Source organism: Cebus imitator, unplaced genomic scaffold, assembly GCF_001604975.1.
Source record: "Cebus imitator isolate Cc_AM_T3 unplaced genomic scaffold, Cebus_imitator-1.0 Scaffold410, whole genome shotgun sequence".
Taxonomy (NCBI): domain Eukaryota; kingdom Metazoa; phylum Chordata; class Mammalia; order Primates; family Cebidae; genus Cebus; species Cebus imitator.
Genome location: NW_016107725.1, coordinates 1,779,297 through 1,800,679, shown reverse-complemented (window position 1 = coordinate 1,800,679; position 21,383 = coordinate 1,779,297). Strand labels below are relative to the sequence as shown.

General features: G+C 50.0%; 1 long non-coding RNA gene across 1 annotated transcript in view; it reads right to left on the bottom strand.

Annotated features, from left to right (window-relative positions):
- Window positions 1-216: 216 nt before the first annotated feature.
- Window positions 217-21,383, bottom strand: part of LOC119468304 — a 103,059-nt gene continuing 81,892 nt past the window's right edge. Inside the window, exon 2 of the long non-coding RNA XR_005196969.1 lies at window positions 217-3,706. This is a non-coding gene — a long non-coding RNA (uncharacterized LOC119468304). The remainder of the gene's footprint in view (window positions 3,707-21,383) is intronic.

Genomic DNA, 21,383 nt, shown 5'->3' with positions numbered 1-21,383 from the left:
CTGGGTCAGTGGTCAGACTGAGTCACAGCCACTCCCTGCAGCCCCGGCTGGCTGCTGATGCAGGGCTCGGGGCGCCAGGCAGCTATGCAGGGCCAGTCCACTGAGAGGGTGCCCTTTCTATTTATATTTTAAAACATTAGAATTTTTCTTCTTATTTAACATTCTTATTATTCTTTCTTACGTAAGGAAGATACTTAGAATGCCTTTGATCATTACTGTTTATTGCATATGTCAACATGTGTTTATTTAAACAGAGACAAAGACCCGGAAGGAATCACCAGGAAGTTAATAGTTGCTGCCAGGGAGGAGAGGGGTGACACATTCACTTCTTTAGACTAAACAAAATGGTGGGATTAGCAAACATGCTTAATTTTGCTTTGAGTGAATGCTGCTCTGTATAGTTTATGTTTACATTTTTTTAAATTAAATAACATGGATTGCTTTAGAATTAGAGATCAAATCTCAAAATGTAAAGAGACAAATGACAAAAACACTTTTCAGCAGAGGAAACATCTTTACCATAATTTTTTGTCAGTTTAAATTGGGCTAATCTGTACCGGGCGCCTATGCCCAGGGATTAATCTGTGAGTTCAAACTCCCCAAGGAGGCGTATGTTTTTCTTGCTTATCCTTCTCATTTCACAGCCTCTGACCTGGGTTCTTAACAGGAATCCTCGTAGTTCATGCATGCTTCGGTTCTGGAAGGGGGGCCCTTCTTTCGTCACTGTACGCTCTGTGTGAGGTTTGTACTGAGGCTCTGTGGACCTGTCTCCTCGTGAAGGCCAGGCTCGATGCGGATTTCATGAAGACCTCAGCACCTGCTATATCTGTAGCTCCCTTGGGGAAAGACCCAAAGCTCTGCAGTGCAGACCCCTGGGCTGGCCACCCCCATCCCTGCTCCGGAGAAAATGCACGCACTGGTCTGGTGGGAGGCAGTACTTCCTGTTTCGGGGGATGATCTCATCTTGAACTGGAGGGAGGTCTAGCTGGTGCTGATTCATTTTAGCAGGGAGGCCTGCAGAGCCGAGGGCCTTGCCTCTCCACCTGTGATTTTCAGCATTCTGTTGGGTCAGCTTCAGGGCGTTTGTCTTTTAAGACTAAAGTTAGCAGTTTTTAAAAGGAGAAACTGAAAGCCCTTTCTCTTGTCGTCTGCATGACTAGGATGGGGCCAGAAACAGACAGCCGTAGATTCTCATGGGTGGGTGAAAGTATATGGACTTGCTGACTCGCTTCGGTGGGGTCTTGGCAAAGGGTCTGAATGCTGGCTCTGCTACTGATTAGCTATGTGACCTTAAGCAAGTTACCTAGCCTATCTGAACCTCCACTTCCTTATTTGCCAAAGAGGGATTCAAAAGACCTTGCAGAATCTGAAGAGGACTCCATTACATGTGACTGACTATGTTAGAGGCCTTCCAAAGGTAAAATTAATAGGAATGATTACAAGACAAATCATCAGCAATGTGATGGGGGAATGTTCTATGCAAGGCAGCCTGGGGCACGTGGTGCTTAGGAGGCCAGTGTCCAACTGTGAGAGAAAACAGCACTCCCCGTTCCGTGTTGTTAGAGCGGAGGCCACCAGGCGCTGTGGAGGCACCGTGTGACCCTCCTGCCTCCGCTGCCTACCTGCAGGGTGACCTTGGGTGAGTCTTTCCCTTTGCCAGGCTCCAGAGCTGAACTGCGCCAAAACCACGCTCCTTTTCAACCCCAAACGAGGCGCTGACCCTGCAGGGCCCCCACACCCATGGTATTAGAGACTCCTCCTCATCAGGCCCTTCTCTCCTCGTGCAGAATGGGCGTTGTATCCAGAGTGTTAGTCGGTGGATGGCGGGGGTTAGCTGCTGCTTCTCTCTCTCCCCAACTCCTTGAAGGGGCTGCCTGTACGCACCACCCTGCTGCGTTTCTGAGCCAAACCTTTCAGCCTGTCGCCCTGCTTGTCACCCTGCTGAGCTCCCTGGCTGCCCCAGACTTGAGTCTTCCCTGGGATCACACTGACCTCAGAGTCCCAGGTCCCAGGCCCGTGTGCACCCTCACAGGACCTGCTTAGAAGCCCCTGTTTCAGTTTGGGTCATCATGTCTGGTTCTTCTGGGACCATATCTGGCTCTGGACCCCAGAGCGCCCACCCTCTTCTGCCAGCCCTCTGCTGGGCCCCTGGGGACGTCCAGCAATTTCTTCTGGAGCAAGGCAGAGATGGTGCTTCCCGTGACACCATGCCGGACTGGCAGGTGGCCCCTCTCTAGGTCCTGCCGTGGAATGGATCAGCTATTCCCTTTCTAAAGATTAGTTTCCCCTGCCCCCACATCCTCCTCCTTGGCCACTGGTTCTGCGATGCTATGGGCTTTACATGCCTTTGCCCCCAAGCTGCACCCGGACCCAGAGCCTAAAGTGCTGAGGAACGCAGACGTGGTGACACAAGAATCCACTGGCTCCTCTCCTAGCTGCTGTCCTTGGCCTCGCTCCTCTTCACTCCAGGCCAGCCTTAGGCACACAGATTTGCCTTCCACATGCATCCCTGCACCTCTCCAGGATCAGGGGCTGCCCTGCAGGCCCAGCTCCGGTCCCAAGAATGAAATTCCAACTGTCTACTCAGCCAGTGCTTCCCCAGCACATCAGGAGGTCAGCAGGAATGCGGAGTGGCTAAGAGGCTACGTTTTCTGCTGGGATTTGCATCTAAGCGCAGGTGGCGTCACACAGTCCGGAGGCCAGGACACAGGATGGGGAAGAGGACTGCTTCTTAGAGTGCACTGAGGGCGGCATGGCTGGCTCAAAGGTCAGCACTTACATACCCAGTAAAAAGGGTGTAAAAGCATCCCTTTACTTACTTCCCCACAAAGCTGCATGTGAGCGTGTGGATGCTAAGCCCCAGGGTGGGCAGTCCGGGGCAGTATCAGGGGCTGGGAGTCAGTGGTGAGAACACAGTGTCATCAGCAGTAGGGACTGGACAAAGGTCTCCGGACTCCCTGTCCAGGGCTCCCCATACCCTGAGTCTCTAAGTGTTTCTAAGTGGCTGACGGCTGGCTCTATCTACTGGGTGTCTCTTCATCAGGTCCCCCAGGTGTGGCTGCTGGGAGATGCAGGCATTTAATTGCACTGAGCAGTCCTAGTGCCAGGCCTTGGGTGGTTTCCCATGTTACCAGATTGGACTGCAGGTGGCTGTGCGGGGGCATGCCTTTGCAGTGGGTTTAGCTGCCCCTTTTCAGAACTACAGCCTGCTCCAGGGCCAGCAATCGACATGAAAGAAGAAATGTAATGAACCGGGTAATAGTGGAAATTGATAGTGGTGATTAATTGCTAAAAGCATGCAGAGACCATGGCAACGGTTGGATGACAAAGGCAGAAACCTTACTTCCTTTTGTAGGCAGTGCTCCAAACGGCTTCAGGTCTCTGTAAACAGCTTGCGAAGCTTTGTGAAGATGCGAGGCGCGGCAGGTCTCCAGCAGCTCTGAAGTCAGCCTTCCGTCTGAACACCACTCTACCTGTCTCTTCCTTGCTGTGTCTTCTTGGGCAACTTGCTGTGACTCTCCTGAGCCCATGTCCTCATCGATAGAATGGGGAAGAGTCCCAATTTACAGACTTGTGAAGAGTCAATGAAGTGAAAGTTCTGAGAAATAGACAGGCTTTGGAACCAATTCAAATTCTGGCACTATCACGTATTGGCTGTGTGACCTTGGGGCAAGGCGTCAACCACTCTGAGCTTCAATGCCCTCATCTGTAAAATGAGGATAATGATAATCGTATCCATAATACATCATTGCTATTGTGAGGATTAAATGAGATAATAAAGTGCTAAGCACAGACAGCATATGAGACGTTGCAACGTTCAATGTAGTTTGCCTATACAACACTCTATTATGAAATGTTTATAGGCTCTTAGCTCTGTCCATGATACTAGCAGCGATAGTGATGTGTATGACATGCTTCTCATGTGCTAGATGCCATCCTAAGCTCTTAATGTGTATCAGCTCCCCCAATTCCCGTAACCACGCTATGAAGTAGGTACTGTAATTATCCCTGCTTTATGAATTAGGAGGCTGCAGGCTAGCTAACTGGAAAAGCTAACCAAGGCACCTAGCTTTTCTGGGGAGGCCTGGCCACCCAGAGTTGTTTTGCTTCTCATACATTCTTCCTTGGGTGGAGGTTGCTGTGGCGTCCTGTCCTGTCTGGGCACGTAAAGTTTCAGCATCCCACCTGGCACTCCTGGGGGACTCAATCCTGTCTTACCCAGGAGCGTTCCCCATCCAAACCTCATCCCACAGACTGCTTAGTGATATCACTATCCAGGCCTCTAACCCCCAAACTTGGGTGCCTTCCTAAACAGGGTAGATGAGAGCATTCTGGGCAGAGGAAGCAGAATGTGGATAAGGACATGAAGGCATCAAATGGCATTGAATTCTTAGGAAAATGCAGATGGCTGCACAGTTGGATTGTTTGGAGCTGGGTAGGAGGCATGTGTCTGGAAGTGTGTGTGGAGAGGCAGGCAGGGTCTAGCGCAATGATTTCCAGCCTCATGTGCACAGAAGAATCACCTGCGGGACTTTAAAAAGGCCACTGCCTGTCTCCGACCCCCAGAGGTGACTGAATATCGGGATTTTAAAAAAATCTTCCCAGTTGATTCAAATACCGGCTGAGATCCGATGTTCTAGAGATCACTTAAGGAAATGTAGACTATGTTAAGCAAGTAGACCTTCACTGTATGGTAAATTACTATACTTGTGGTAAAATAAAAAAATCAAGTGGCACAAGCCACTTGTCAAATGTTCAGTAACCATTGGCGGCCGCCATATTGGACAGCAAAGGTAGAAAGCATTTCTCTTCATCTCAGAAAGTTCTCTTGGGCAAGACTGACGTAGACTTTATTTGGTTGGCAGCGAAAAGCCACTTAAGGGTTTTAAGAAGGGGAGTGATGTGGCCGGGGGCTTGCTTTAGGAAGAGGATTCAGGGGCTGAACAGAAATGGAGCCAATGGATGTCATTGTCAACTGACAACAGAAGGAATTATTAGGCAACTGTTCTGCTGCTGGACAGGGATGGCCTGAACTAGAGCCTCAACACTGGCGCTGGAGAGGCTGGGATAGATGTGAGAAGGGTGAGAGGAAGAGGCACTCAGGACAGGCAGGCCCAGTCGGATGGGGGTTGAAGAAGGAGGCTAAGTTTAGGTTGCCGCTCACATTTTGGATCCGTTACCTGGAGGTTCCTCTGTGGCAATGGTTCCCAATCCAGGTGATTTCCCTCCCCCCCACCCAGGGGACATCTGACCACACCTGTAGATATTTTTCATGATCGCAACTCAGGGGGTTGAGTGTATTACTGGCATCTCATGGGTAGAGGCCAGGATGAAGTCAAGGCTGTTAAATGTCTCATGATTCACAGGTCAGCCACTCCAGAATGAAGAGTTACCAAGCCCTCAATGTCAACAGTGCAGACGCTGAGAAAGCTTGTTCTATGGATAGAGGCATGAGGCCAGTCTGAGTGCAGTGGTATAGATAAAGAATAAAAGCTGAATGAATTGTGCTTTCAGCTCTTCTGAGAGTGGATGGTGGAGATCTCCAGTGGACGGCAAATATCACATCTGGAGCTCAGGAAAGAGGAGAGGAGCAGAGATGAGCAACTGGGCATCCCCCTGTAAGGGTCATTGCTGAGTTTAAAATGAGGAAACTGAGGCCAGTATAAGAAAATTAAATGCCAATTTATTCAGCTCCCGGGCGAGGTTCTCTGGTCCTGGGAAAGGGGGCCAGAGATGTTGCGCTGACTTCCTGGGGGTGGGGGTTATGGCTAGGAGGAACCAGAAACAACTGGGTGCTCTGATTGGGTCCAGGGGAGCAGGACTGAGACGGGGCAGGCCGCTATTGGTTGGCGGGTTGTTGGGTGGGTTTTCTGGTGCGAGAGAGCCAGGGTTGCATCAGCTGGAGCCTTCCAGGGGAGCCATGCTGCAGAGCTAGGTGCCGGGTGCAAAGCCTGGTGCCGGGTGCAGAGTCTGGTGCTGAGTGCAGAGGTGGGTGTGTCCGGCCTCCTGGTGAGGCAACCAGCCTTACACCCCCTACCTCTGTGTCCGGACCACCCAGTGGCTGCCCTGGACTCCTGAAGGTGCTAAGTGAGAATTGGGGCTGAGAGTGGAGCCTCAGGGAGCAGCCACACTCCAGGGACAGGTGGAAGGTGGGGAGGCCACATTTTTGGTGAGGTCTTTGTGTGAAGCCAAGTGTTGTCTTTCTTCAGATGATAGCATCTGGAACATCCCATCCATCCTGCATCTCCAGGCATTGCAGACGGTAAAGACTCATCCTTGCTGTCCAGCACCCAGGCCTTACCCCTCAAGGCTGGATGTCTCCAGAGCCGTGGGTTTTATGTCAGTGACATCTTCCAGATTCCTCGTGCTCCAGGCTCTGCTCCTCTAGGTGTGGTCCTTTGGCATTGGAAGGAAGGATGGGAAGAAGGGCAGGCTTCTCACCCCCAAATGCCCCTTTGTTCCACACAGTCCATATGTATACCTAAAGGATACATACTGCTGAGCATGGGGCTTGGGCCATTTTTTGGCAATTGTCCCTGCAGTGGGTTGAATGCTGTCATTTCAAAATTCGTGTCCACCAAGAACCTCCGAATGTGACCTGATTTGGAAATAGGGCTTTTGCAGTTGAAGTTAGTGATCTTGAGACATCCTAGGTTTACGGTGGACTCTCAATCTAACGGTTGATGTTCTTATAAGAAGAAAGGACAGAGAGACACATAGAACTAAGTTCATGTGGAGACAGTCTGGGACTGTGCTCGCACAAGCCCAGGAATGCTCAGAGCCAGCAGAACCTGGAAGAGCGAGGGAAGGACCCTCCCCTCAGGCCTTCAAATGCAGCATGGTCCCGCTGACAAGTGATTTTACCCTTGTAGCCTCCAGAACGTCAAAGCCACCTGGCTTTGGATAATTTGTTATGGAAGCCCTAGGATTTAATACAGCCCACTGTGTTTAAAGCGGTCCTAACCTGACACAAACATTTAATCCTAGACTCGCTCGTCAAGCTTCCTGAAGCTTATCGTTTGGGTGAGAAAGGAAGATTGGAAACGGGACATCTCCGGCGTCTGTCTCAAAAGGCCGTCTTCCGCCATTTATCAATGGGAAAACCATCTTAGAGGAGAGGGAGATTTGGGAAGGCAATAAGCCCTGGGCTCCAAGGCAGCTTCTGGTAGCTGGCCGATAATTTCTGTGGCAGACTGATCTTCGATTCTGAATCATAGTAGATTGTAATGCTGTTTATGGTAACTGAAATTTATTGGGAACTTACTATGCACTAACGCTTTATAGAGAGCTCAACGAGATATCGGCACTCTTTACTTCAACCCTGTCACTACCCCACTTTACTGATGAAGAAACGGAGGTTCAGAGACATTCTCTAAGGTCTTGCAGCTTATAGGAGGAGAACTCCAGATAAACCCCGAGGAGCCTGGCACGAATGCTGGTTTTTAGCCGTTGTACGCACTGCCTGCAGAGCGATGAAGTTACTGGGTGAGCAGCCCCTGTCGGGTGAGTATGGCCATCTTCAGGAGCTCTTGGATTACCTGGTTTCTAATACCGTAGGCACTAGGTGAACAGAGGAAGGAAGACAGTGACTTGATTAAGTGCCTTCAGGGGATGCTGCAAAGATCAAACTATCTTGGGGACACCACGGGCCACCTTTGAATTCTGGGTTGGGAGGCTCTCTAAAGAGAAGGGGTCCCACGTGCTGCTGTCACTGATGCTGTGGCTGCACACGACACCTGTCTGTCCTGACCTCTGGCCCTCTGCCGTTATCACTTGGCCTTTGGTGTAAAGTCAATGAAGGCCTCGAGACCCCGAGTGTGGTCTGTGGACCGGAGCAGCATGAGCAACACCTGGGAGCTTGTTGGAAATGCGGCCCCTTGGGCTGCCCCAGATGGACTGAGTCAGAATCTAGGGGGATTTGCATGCACATTACAATGTGAGAAGCGGGAAAAAATGACCCAAAGAAGTCCATGGCTTGTTGTGAATTCTGTGCACTCTTGGTGCAAATGAGCAGAGATCAGGGCAGATGGAACTTCACACAGGGACCTTGACTTCGAGGATCTTGGGCCCTGGATCAGACGGCCTCATTCAAGGTCATCTTTGGCCCCATCTGCCCTGTGATCTGACACACTCAGTTCTCTACTCCAGACCCCCAAGCTGGAGATGCCCTTCTTGGCTGAGCGTCAAAGAGTGACCCTCCAGTGGTTACCAGTAAATTAATTGGCGGTACCTCTCTTTCTGTCCCTTCTCAGGGGGTAGGGATCGGAACTTCTGGGATGAGGTCCCTGACAGCTGAGCTCATGTGAGGCTGAGCACATCAGATTTCATGGCAGATCTCGCTTTTGATGTGCACTTTCACAAGGAAATGCTAGCCCCCGCCCCTGCTCTTTTTCCAGCCCTGTGCTCTGAAAGGTAGTTGCTTTCAAGCAAGATGTCAAAGGGGATGCCCGCTGGAGATGAATTATGCTGCTCTGTTCCTGCTAGAGATGAATGGTGCTGCTCTGCGTGCGGTCCTCAGATGACTGTGAGTGCACGGGCTGAATGGGCTCCGTGTAAACGATTTGAAGTGTCTCGTCACTTTCCATTTTCTTTAACACCGAGTTCTTGCCTGTTGTGTGACTACAGCAGTTTCAAGAAGGTGAGGTCCTCTTGGGTTTAGCAGAGAATTAGAGGTCAGAACATTTTTTGATCAATCTCTCACAACGTTCAGCCCTGCAGCCTGAAGGTCTGAGAACACTGGCGGGGAGTGGGTGGTGGGTGGGTGGGAAGGACAGCAGCTCCGTGGTCCCGCCATCAGCGGTGGCTCTCAGAGACAGCGTGGATCACCTCTGAGATGACTCTGAAGGCAGGTTTTCCTGTGACAGCTGATAGGACAATCTGGACAGCGTTGGGGCCCAGCTGGCCTCGGCCTGGGAGGATGACTCACAGCAGCGGGGCTTGTTAACCTGTTTACAGTGAGTCATCGGAGCTCCTCCGGGCCTTGGTTCCCTCAGCTGTAAAATAGGAACAATAGTAATTGCTCCAGCCGCCTCACAGGGATGTGAAATCCACAGCAAAATGAGCCAAAGGTGGCCAGCCGTAAAGCACCTACCGGGTGACCGTGATGAGCCAACGCATTCTCTGTTGCCCGTTCGTGGAGCCATCGCAGTTGAGAACAAGACTGTCCAAGTGCGGGATGTGCACAGTGGCTAAAGGCAGGGAGAGGTGAAGTCGCTTGAGGTGACATTGCACTGGGCACGTTTCTAAAATCCTGCTGTCAAAGAGCAGTTACCCTCAAGTCCTCCTCAACCTGCCTCCTCCGACGTTGGATTGGCACATAACAATAAAAAAAACCAACTCTGTCACAAAGGAAAGAAAAAGTGTTTGCGCGGGGAGCCCTGATCCCGCTGTGGTCTAACTTCCTTGGCTGGGAACACCGGCCTTTTGTCACCTGGCCCGGGTCTGTCTCACCAGCCTCATGTCAGCTGCTCGGGGATTATTACTGGTTATATATTTTTGACTGAGTGGCCCTGTGATTTTACTCATCCTCATTGCCTTGCCTGGAATTCTCTTTTCTCTCTGTGACATGCTCTCCTTATCCTCGGAGATAAATATACAGGAAGCTAAGGAAACGTCAGTGCACAGCCCAAGGCCCAGGAGGGCCTCTAACAGTGTGTTCATTTCACATTATTTATTTATTTATTTATTTATTTATTTATTTAGCGACGGAATCTCACTGTCACCCAGGCTGGAGTGCAGTGGCGTGATCTCAGCTTTCTGTAAGCTTCTCCCTCCTGGATTCAAGCCATTCTCCTGCGTCAGCTTCCCAAGTAGCTAGGATTACAGGCGCCTGCCACCATGCCCAGCTAATTGTTGTGTTTTTAGTAGAGACGGGGTTTCACCATGCTGGCGAGGCTGGTCTTGAACTCCTGACCTCGTGATCCATCCACCTCAGCCTCCCAAAGTGCTGGGATTATAGGCATGAGCCACCACGCCTGGCCACTTTTTTTTTTTTTTTTTTTTTTTTTTTGAGATGGAGTTTCACTCTGTCACCCAGGCTGGAGTGCAGTGGTGCCATCTCAGCTCACTGCAACCTCTGCCTCCTGGGTTCAAGCAATTCTCCTGCCTCAGCCTCCAAGTAGCTGGGACTACAGGCATGCATCACCATGCCTGGCTAATTTTTGTATTTTTAGTAGAGATGGGGTTTTGCCAGGTTGGTCAGGCTGATCTTGAATTCCTGGCCTCAGGTGATCCTCCTTCCTTGGCCTTGCTAAGATATTAATTTTTAAAATTAAAAAAAATGTACAAAAGTAAGATACTGTATTTTGACCTCAGTTGGCTAAGCCCACTGGCTCCTTTCGCTCTGTCGTCAGCTTCATCACCACTGCTCTCACATGTGTGGCACTGGATAAGTAGTAGGGCCCATGCTGTGATGCCATGGCTGGCCCAGCACCTCAGGGCCCTGGCATCAGCGGCCTGGCACGGGGGGGGCGGGTAGGCAGGAGGGAGTATTCCTGGAAGCCCCTCCCACACCCAGAAAGGCTCACAACAACTTAACTCTACATCGAATTGATGGCGAACATGACTAACACAAACTAAATGTTCCTCCAATCAATTCTCCTGGGTTAGAACCCAAAGTGCACAGATCAAGCCTTGCCACGTGGGCTCATGGCATTTTAAAGAGTCTAAACACGTATTCTTTTTTTAAAGATTCAGGAGAGAAACACAAGTACTGATACAAGATACAGAGACTTCATTTAAAAAAGTGAATAAGCTCAAACATGTCATAACTACACTTTGGAAAGACGTTGGAATGTTTTCGTAAGATGTGAGAAATCACAGACTCCCGGTTTGGACATACTTGATGGAAACCTTTTTTTGGATATCGTTAATTTATTTATTAAAGAACTGAGAGAATATTCAAATAAATATTAATGCTATAAAGATAAGCAACAAAATTATTCTGTCAAGGAGTGAATTCTAACATACACTGGACATAATTTATTAAGAGGAGATGAACTTTCAATATAAGTAACAGGTTGGTTGTTGCATGGTTTTCTTATCCAGTTGATGAAGAGGAGAAAATCATATGAATATATTTAGAAAAGATTTACATTTCTTGCTGATTTGGAATGAATTGACCTTGACAAAGATAACATGAAACCTACAATATGCTGCTACCACAAATGTATTGGCGACAAAGTGTTTAATGAGTGCAATTTACAGAGAAATTAAGAGAAATTTTCTTGCAAAAGAAAGCCTGAAATGCCTTGAAATCCTGCAGTTCTTATATAAAAGATTCTTGCTCCTTGATTTGAGGTTTTCCCAAATTGATAACAGTCCTAAAAATTGTTTCTACAAACAATAAATTGTGAAAGTATCGGTAAACATTTTTTACTGATGTATCTGTGAAAGGAAAGACTTATTTTAACATTCTATGTACAAGAAAAGATGACCTTACAAATTATTATTGTAACAGAGGCTATCAAAGTTTAAACAAACAAAAATACATACTGTAGAAGAGTATTTTAGAGGCAATTCCGGCATTTTAATAAAAACGTTCTTTTTCTGACTTTTGTGAACTTTCAAATTATAATTTGGGCTGGGCGCAGTGGCTCGCACCTGTAATCCCAACACTTTGGGAGGCCAAGGCAGGCATATCACTTGAGGTCAGGAGTTCGAAATCAGCTTGGCCAACATGGTGAAACCACATCTCTACTAAAAATACAAAAAATTAGCCGGGCATGGTGGTGCGCGCTTGTAATCCCAGATCCTCAGGAGACTGAGGCGGGAGAATCGCTTGAACCCGGGAGGCGGAGGCTGCAGTGAGCTGAGATCGCACCATTGCACTCCAGCCTGGGCGACAGAGTGAGACTCCGACTCAAAAGAAAAAAAAGTGTAATTTGCTGTGATTTCCTTTCTCATTCTAAATTAGTGTTTGATTTTGTCCTCAATTTTGGTTTTGTATCCTTTTGCTTAGCCAGACCACGTACACGCACACAGGCACACCGCTGTGTGAGCTTCAGGTCCCACAGAAACTGGAACTCCCGAGCTCACCCTTTCCGATTCTAGGCCACTGTCATCTCCTTGGGTCTTCCCTCACTCCCTGGTAGACTGCGGTGCCCTCAGCTCTGGGCTCCCGCAGGATGAGGCAACACTCCCATTGCCCGCTCACATGGTATTGTGTGTGTTCGTTTCTGCCTTCCCCGAGGGCGAGAACTTTATCTGGTGAATCTCTTTAGCTGCACCCAGCATGGGAGCTGGCCCTGAACACACACATATACGAATGTGAGAGTCTTGGAGGAGACAGCTCCATGGGTAAATGACGACATCCTTGGTGCTCATGGCATCTGCACTGTGCACATTGCCTCCCTTCAGCTTCAACCCCTCTGTGTTTCTGGGAATCTTCATGTAATTTTCTCCCTCCCTCCCTCCCTCCCCTCCTTCCTTCCTTCCTCCCTCTTTCTTTCTCTCTCTCTTCTTTCTTTCTCTTTCTCTCTTTTTCTTTCTTTCTCCTTCTCTCTCTCTTTCTCTTTCTCTCTTTCTCTCCCTCTCCCTCCCTCCCTCCCTCCCTCCCTCTCTCTCTCTCTCTCTCTTTCTGTCTTTCTGTCTTTCTTTCTCCGAGACAAGCTCTTGCTCTGTCGCCTAGGCTGGAGTGCATGGAGTGCGGTAGCATCATTATAGCTCATGACCACCTCAAATTCCTGGGCTCAGATGACCCACCACCTCAGCCTCCTGAATAGCTGAGACTACAGGTGTAGACCACCATGCCAGGCTATTTTTCACACCAATTTTTTTGTAGAGATGTGGTCTCACTATGTTGCCCAGGCTGGTCTCAAACTTCTAGGGTCAAGCGATCCTCCCACCTTGCCTCCCAAAGTGCTGGGATTGCAGGTGTGAGCCACCATGTCTGGCCTTCATGCAATTTTTCTCTTCTCTCGTTGCTCTCTGGAAAAAAATCAGATACTCCTTCAGTCTGGAATTCAAATGTCTGACTTTAGATTAAAATATGGGGCTTCCCAGAGGTTTTGTTTTACCATGGGAAAAGTCTTCAGCCTCAAGTACTGACACTGTTACTGGTGGGCTTGCAGACATGGTGAACTGGGGAGGGGTTTGGGGGTCCAGGCAGCCTCCTGCCTACTCCAGGCATCGGGCTTCCTGGGGCCATGTCCAGGGAGTTCACAGTGGGAAGGAGGAAAGGAGCTGAGCATGAATGAAGGGATGAAGAAATGCACCCAAGAGACAGAGGCAGTGAGTGGACCACAAGGAGCAGCCTGGGTGGAGGGTGCTCCAGGAGTACCTACAGTTTTCCTGTGTTTTATTTCTAAATTCTCCTGGAAAGACTGGAAGACCAAGATTATCTTATCTCTGAGAAAATCTGGTTTATTTTCTTCTCTCTTAAACAGATCCTTTTGAGTCTCAGTTTTCTCATCTGTAAAATGGGGAGGTGATCGTTACACACAGCGACAGAGTTGGGAGAGGCAGGTTAAATAACAGATGTGACTGCACCAAGCAGACACAGGGCTAACCCTGGTGCAAAGTCGATGCTTGGTTACTGCCTCTGTGTCACTGTGAAGGAGCCCGCCTCTGGGACGTGCTTGAACACCAGCTCTGCCCTGCGGGCTGGGGGTCCCTTCAGCCTCTCTCCAGGTTTTCAGGACCGTGCGCCTTTGCCAGTTTGGAAACACCTGAGTGTTTGAAGCCACAAAGATTCCTAGAGTTGATTTGTGTGGAATTCTTGGTCAGGGATTTTCAAAATGTTTTAGCCACATAACCCTTTGTTAGAATGCAATTGTACATTGAAGCTGAGTGTGTCAAACAGGTAAAGTGGAGCTGGGCTTTTGACCGCACAGAGTGAGGGGTTCAGAGGCTTGGAGGTCTGAAGACAGCCTCTGTCTTCCCCAAGACACTTGCCCAAGAAACTTCCACTGCACCCAAAATTCCTTGTTGGAAACTGATTCTGGTCTAAATGTCTCACTGTGGTTGGAGGAGGGAAACTGAGGATCATGGATAAGGAAGATGATTGCCCAGGAGTTATCCTGGACAGGAAGCCCTTTGCTTTCTCTTGGCCTCAGTTTCCCCATCTGTAATCGGGACAGGAAGTCAGATCTGTTTTCAACTGTTTTCTGCCTGTAGCTCCAGTCTAACGCATGGTGCAAGCGCCACCTGGTGGTGAGAACGGGCTCTGGCGGCTGGAGAGAAACCTGGCTGTTCTCCAGGCTTAGGCGAATGTGAGGTTTCATGCGAATGATCCCCCCTTTGGCCAGAGTGATACCTCTCAGGATACAGGGTTTTCAGGCTCCTTCTTTTATTCCTCATGCTTTCACGTTGAGAGGAACATCAAGAAGCCCAAGGGAGGTAGACGGAGGCCGCTTGAAAATATTCCCCCAGCTCTGACACTAAGTCCTGTGTGATCTTGGCCGTCTGGATCCCTTCCCCTCTCTGGGCCTCAGTTCCCACATCTGCAACCTGAGGGGGTTAGGTGAAGCCAGCGTCCTTCACTTGGGATCTATGAATCCATGGCTGGGGATTTTGTGAAACACTTGAAATTTTAAGAGAGAGAGAGAGAGAGAGAGAGGGAGAGCGTGCGCGTGCGTGCGTGTGTGCAGTTTTTTTGGGCAAAAAATAGAGCTTTAACTACTTTCTTGAAGAGGTCTGTTCTCTGAAAGTGTTCACTGGTCTGGATGAACTCTGAGGGCAACTAGGTCTCAGGAATTCTAGGAGCTTTCCCTTTGGAATGCTTGTTCACTCGGACAACCCAGAGAATTTACGTTTAGCAAATGCATCCAGCTTGCTGGTGATGTGGACGTGCTAAGAGAGCCAAAGAAAAATAAAAAGCAAAAGCTCCCAGATGCGTGCAATCCATGGCCAAGGAGATGCTGCTCAGTCCCCAGCAGCCCTGAGTCAGGTGGGACCAGAAGTCGGTAGCTGAGGCCTGCAACTCTGCAAACCTCCACCAGCTGAGGGTGCTGTCTGGGCCTCCCTCCCTCCCTCCCTCCCTCCCTCCCTCCCTTCCTTCTTTCCTTCCTTCCTTCCCTACCGGTCTCCTTTCCTTCTTTCCTCTCTCTCCCTTCTCTTTCTTTCTTTCTTTCTCTCTCTCTTTCTTTCTTTCTCTCTTTCTTTCTTTTCTTTCCTTTCTTTTTCTTTGTTTCTTTCCTTCCTTCTTTCTTTCCTTTCTCTCTTTCTTTCCCTCCTTCCCTCCCTTTTTCTCTCCCTCCCTCCCTCCCTTTTTCTCTCTCTCTTTCTTTCTTTTCTTCCTTTCTCTCTTTCTTCTTTCTTTATTTCGATGAGGCCTTGCTCTGTTGCCTAGGCTGGAGTACAGGGGCATGATCATGGCTCACTGCAGCCTCCACCTCCCACGTTCAAGTGATCCTCCCACTTCAGCCTCCCAAGTAGCTGTGACCACAGGCATGTACCACCATGCCCAGCTAATTTTTAAATTTATTTTTTTGTAGAGACGGGGATCTCCCTGTGTTGTCCAGGCTGGCCTCGAACTCCTGGGCCTGAGTGATCCTCCTGCCTTGGCCTCCCACAACGCTGGAATGACAAGTGTGAGCCACTGAGCCCAGCTTGCCTGGGCTTTCCTGCCTGGACGGGCCCGCCATGGTCCCTGGGGAACTTCAAAGACGGGATGGACAACTGGCAGAACTGGGAGGACTCCAGTCCCCAGGGAATGCCTCTTAGGCCACAGAGATGGTCTTGTTGTCCCACCCTCACTTCCAAAGCCCCATTTGCTTTTGGAACCCCACTGCTTTCTGCAAAGCATGAAGCAGGGGGTGAAGGAGGACGAGGAAGGCATTAGCCTTTGGGTCTCTACTCTGTGCCAGGTACTCTTCTAAGTATTTTATCATAACAAGTTCATCTGATCCTCACAGTCACCCTGGGAAGTAGAATTATTCCCTTTGGATAGTTGTAGACTTTGAGGCTCAGAGACGTTTACTGACTTGCCCCAAATCATAAAACCTGTAGATGGCTGGGCTGGGCTTTTAATCGTGTCTTGCAGCACAAGCAGGACTTTGGAGAGGTTTCCCAAAGGGCTTCAGACCTGGGCTGGAGGCACAGTAGCTCTCGGACGCTGATGCTGCTTCCAAGCAGGTGCAGTTAGTGATTGCCCCAGCTCCTGGGCTGGGCTCCAGACTCGGTTTGGGGGTCTGAAGACAGCCTCTGTGTCCTTCCCCAAGAAGCCTCCACTTGCCCTCTCATCGCTAAAATTGCCCATTTTTTCTGATTTTTGCAATTTGGATTTCTCATTTCCTGGGGTGGTGATGCTGACCGAGAATCTGACCCTGACACTCCCTGGGCCACACCCTGCCCTGCTCTGCTGCTGGGCTTGCGAGTCACCCAGGCAGAAGTCTACATCTCCCCTCCAGGGCCTTCAGACTGACAGTTTTCGGGGACCCCGCCCTACACTGCCCAACAGGATCGCACCTGCCTGGGAGCGGGAGTTTGCACAAGCCTGGTGCCTGCCCTCCCTGTGCTCCAGGCCCACCAGCCACGGCAGCTGAGGGGAGGTTGGCTTGCCCTCCCTGCCAGCCTTTGCACTTGGGGCTGCCCTGGGCATTTGAGAAACCATCAAGCTCTTGGACCTCATGCTTCTTTTCGTAGATGAGAACGGCGGGAGTCAGAGTCCTGAGGACGCCCTGCGTTTCCGTCTAGAAGTCTTTCGATCGCCTTTTCACCACTTCAGCAAGCGTTGCGACGGCCTCTGATACCACCTGTCCCTGTCCTCCACGTCCCCTTCCCTAGTCCCTGCTGCCATCAAATCATCCTATGTCCGCATGGGACTATTCAAGACAGTCCATGACAATGAAGTTGATTCATTCACATCTTCAACATATATTCACCGAGCACCGGCATAAGCCAGCATGTCCTCTGCTCAGGATATTTTCTTGTTCTATTTATTTCTGTATTGTCATGCTTGGTGCGGGTCTGAACACATGGCAGGCATTCCCTACATGTGCTGAATAAATGAATGAATGGCTGAACACTGGACCTGTAGCCAACTGGACCCTGTCCATCATTATCTTCAGCTGCTGCTCTTAAGTCAAGTATCTGCCATCCCAAAGACTGTCCCCAAGAATCTAACATGTTTGTACCAGATGTCTTTCTGTCCCTCCAGACCCACTGTCCCCTTCCTCCACCCCGCTTTCTGCCCTAGAAGCTGACCTGTATGACCAGGCTCACCTGTTCTTGGGCTTCTTGTTGGGTTTGGCACATGGGTGCTCCGGCTGGAATCAGAGAGAGGGTGGGGGTGTTTATGCCTCTGACTTCCTCCCAGGGTGGTCACCTGTGTCCTTCAACCAAAGGACACTGTTTCCCTTTGTGGCCTCCTTTCTGTGGTTCTCCCTCCCTCTGGGTTTTAACAACTGCTCCCTCCCCTCAGTCCTGAGGCTTAGGAATGCTAACAGCTTTGAAACTGCTACCCCGGGTTATAGCACTGTCTTCAGATTCTTTAAACCTCAACCACACCTCTGCACATAGTCCCTTAGAAAGCAAGCTATCGTCACATTATCTTAATTTGAGTGTGCTCTCTGTAATCCCTGAGACCCTGGCTGATAATGTTTCAGTCACCCCCAGCCTCAGCTAACAACACTGCTGACAGCTGAACGCTCACTCTGTTCCAGGCATTTTACGGATACGATCCTATTTATTTATTTATTTGAGATGGAGTCTCACTCTGTTGCCCAGGCTGGAGTGCAGTGGTTCGATCTCGGCTCACTGCAACCTCTGTCTCCTGGGTTCAAGCGATTCTCCTGCCTCAGCCTCCCCAGCAACTGGGACTATAGGCATGTGTCACCACACCCAGCTAATTTTTTGTGTATTTTTAGTAGAGACGGGGTTTCACCATGTTGGCCAGGCTGGTCTTGAACTCCTGACCTCAACCGGTCCTCTCCCTCAGCCTCCTGAGTAGCTGGGACTACAAGCATGTACCACCATGCCTAGCTAATTAAATTTTATTTTTATTTTTACTACAGACATGGTCTCACTGTGTTTCCTAGGCTGGCATCAAACTCCTGGGCTCCACTGATTCTCCCACCGTGGCCTCCCAAAGTATTAGGATTACAAATGTGAGCCACCATACCTGGCCTATAAAATCCCTGCTAATTCTTGCATTGGTTTAATGAGGGAGACACTCAGTTGAGTGATGGAACTAATACTCAGAGCCGAAGTAGTTTGTCAAACATACCTAGCAAGTAAGTGCCGGAGCTGGGGTCTGATCCCAGGCAGAGTCAGCTCAGAGCTCGTGCTCTTCATCACAATATACAGTCTTTGGTTAGAGTTGTTGAATGCTTTCCGGCCAACCTGGATGTGTAACTATACATTGCTCCAATATGTTCGCAGGGCTGCCATGCCATGTATCTCCCTGAAATCTAGATGAATAGTATCTCCAACAAATTCTAAGCTCATCTGTGACGCCCGTATGTGAAGGAAAGGGACTGAACCTGTAATGACTTTTCCAGTTAGGTCCTTTCCTTTCTTGGAATTTTCTCTTGGCTTCCAATTCACTTCCTTTGGTCAAATCCCTCGATGAATGACCCTTTCGCTGTCACAGTTTTAGAATCATGGCTCCACTTGGTGTCTTCTACCGTGCTCCTGTGGGTGAAGCATGCTGGGGCCAGACAGAGGCCCAGAGAGAGATGAGAGAGAGTTTCACGGTGTTTTTACGCTGATAGTCCCTTGGGGAGAACATGGCACACCATGCTGGACCACGGGGACACAGGGCTTGGCCATGAGGCAGACTGGCCCTCTATGTTTGGAAGCGGTGCCCCTGCAAAATCCCATCCACTGTGGCTGGTTTGAGGCTATCTAAAGTCTCCAGATGTTTTTGAGTACTGCAGGGTTTACATGGGAGCCGCCAGTAGCCATCCTGTGAGGTTAAAGATCGATTTTCAGACATAAAACTATGGTTCATGCAGCGCTCTACCTCGAGAGTCTGTGAGCCGGAGACTGACTTTCTTGGTCTTGCTTGGAGCTGGTCTCTGGCCTCAAAGGTTCCCACAGGGATGGTCGGGGAGATGAATGATCATCATTTGGGATGAGGAATTCAAACAAATCCGTGCAGATGTTGTGTTAGACGCTCCCCATGCCTTTGTTACTTAGAGCTAAGACGTCCCCCCTCACTGTGAGGGTTTAGGCGACTTCTCTGCTGAGGCAGCCCAGCCATGGGCTCCTGCCAGTTCCTGCCAACACTCACATTTGTGAACCAGGAGAGGAGATGGACCCTGATTCCTCACCCAATGTCTGGACCACACGGGGAGGCACTCTCATTTACCACGCCCGCCAGCGTTCCCCCTTGAAGGCAGCGAGAAGGTGCCTATGTGATCGGCTTACAGTGTTTTCGTTTCGGGAGTGTGCGGAAATCACTGTTTAAAAACACGGGGAGGGTTTAGTCCCACGCTTTATGCGAACCACGTGCTCTGAAGGGAGAGGCAGCTTTGAAGCTGCTGCGGAGAGCTCCTGGTGATTATGCAAAGCAGCGGCTGGCTAAATCAACGCTTTTCGTGCTAATCAGCTCTTCCTCAGAACCGGGGGCGCCCCAGAGGAGCCAGGAGCCGATGGGACCCCTAGCCAACCCCGTCACCCCGGTAACCGCATCCTAACTGGAAGGCAGATGGAGAAGGTGAGGTGGGGCCTTCCTTCTTCATCCTGCCTCCGCTGTTCCTGGGGAGGGGGCTTGAGGAGGTGCCAGAGCGCGACGGGCTCTTAGCAACCCCCGATCCCGGCATCCTCCTGCTCTAGGCCCGTGGAGGGTGAGCTTCCTTGGCACAACTCCCCGTAGCCTTGAACACCGACACCAGAGAACGCGCTGCCGGGGAAGGTTTCCGAAGCCAGGGAGAGAGTGAAACCAAGTTTTCAAACCAGCGTTGAGTCAACTAAAGTACAGTCGCCCCTGGAGTCGGCATTTGACATCTATGACAGTTTCGTTTTCCCTGTTCTCTTCTTTTTTAGTTTGGATAACAACGCTCTGCATTTCTTTTTGTGAATAGGTTAAAAGCTCCTATTTGTAAGTTTAATGGCTATTTTATTCTGGGAAAAAAATACAGATTTGAGTATGCTTTGCTTCTGACTGGGGTCAGCAGGCTTTTCCTGTAAAGGGCCAGGGGGTCAATATCTTAGGGTTTCTGGGTCACGCAGTCTGTCTCAACTGCCCTTCCTCAGACGTTCACTTCCCTGTTTGGCTGCTCCCAGGCTGTGCCCAAGGACGGTGTCCTGGTCACTTTGGGCCTCTGCATTCACTGTTTCCTGCTGGCCCCTGTCCCTCTCCCTGCCACTGTGCAGGCCTGAGGTGGGGGCAAGAGAGGAGTCATCCTTTATGATTCCATCACACACACAGAGCCCGTTAATTTCCAGAGCGACACACAGACCAGCTTGTACATTTTGATGAGACTATACAGAACTTTCAAGATCAAGTTTCACGACAGAGAGTTGTGGTTTTATGTGATGGGCTCCCTGCCTCGCACTGGGCCTGCCCCGTGCCATGAGCTCCGCTTCCCCGCACTGTGAAAGCGTCATGAGCCTGTGTGCATTCCCTAGAATCCAGGCTTCACACCTGACGTCCTGGTCCCAGGCTGATGCTGACAGCAGAAACAGTCACCGTCTTGAACAGAAACCCCACCCGCCGTGTCAGCTTCTCTCCTCGCCCCAGTAGGGAAGTGGCATCAGAATACAGGCGTGTGAGATCGGCCTCCTTCCCCAAGCCAAGAGGGTCTTAGTTTTGAATGCTCGCCGTGCAGAACATTGACTGCGCATTCCAGGTTGAATTTCCCACCTGCAGACTCTGCTTGACTATTTATAGAAGCGCCTCTAACACAGGGCAAAGATGGCATTTCCCCAGATCCCAACCTCAGAACGCTGTTATCGAAGCTTCACAAAGGCACATGCACCGCTTCTCAAGAACCAGAAACTGTATGCAAATTCAGGGCAGTGCCAATCCCTGGGAAAACACAGGAATGCTTCTTGGTGCCTGAGAAGAACCAAGTCTGCAGAGCAGATGCTCACTCAAACATGAACCACGTGTAACATTACCCTCCATGACACTGAGCTTTTTAACTTAAGAAAGACAGCAGCGATTTTTCAGCTGGGGCTGCACAGTGCAATTAATCACCTGGGGAACGCTTACAATGACTGATGTCCGAGCCACACGTAGAGTGACAGTTAGAAGCTCTTGGAGAGTTGGCCCAGGATCTGGAATTTTCTTTTTCTTTTTCTCTTTTTCTGAGATGGAGTCTCACTCTGTCACCCCCCAGGATGGAGGGCAGTAGGTGCACTCGGCTCACTGCAACCTCCGCCTCCTGGGTTCAAGCGATTCTTCTGCCTCAGCCTCCTGAGTAGCTGGGATTACAGGCACCCACCACCGGGGCCCAGCTAATTTTTGTATTTTTAGTAGAGATGGGGTTTCACCA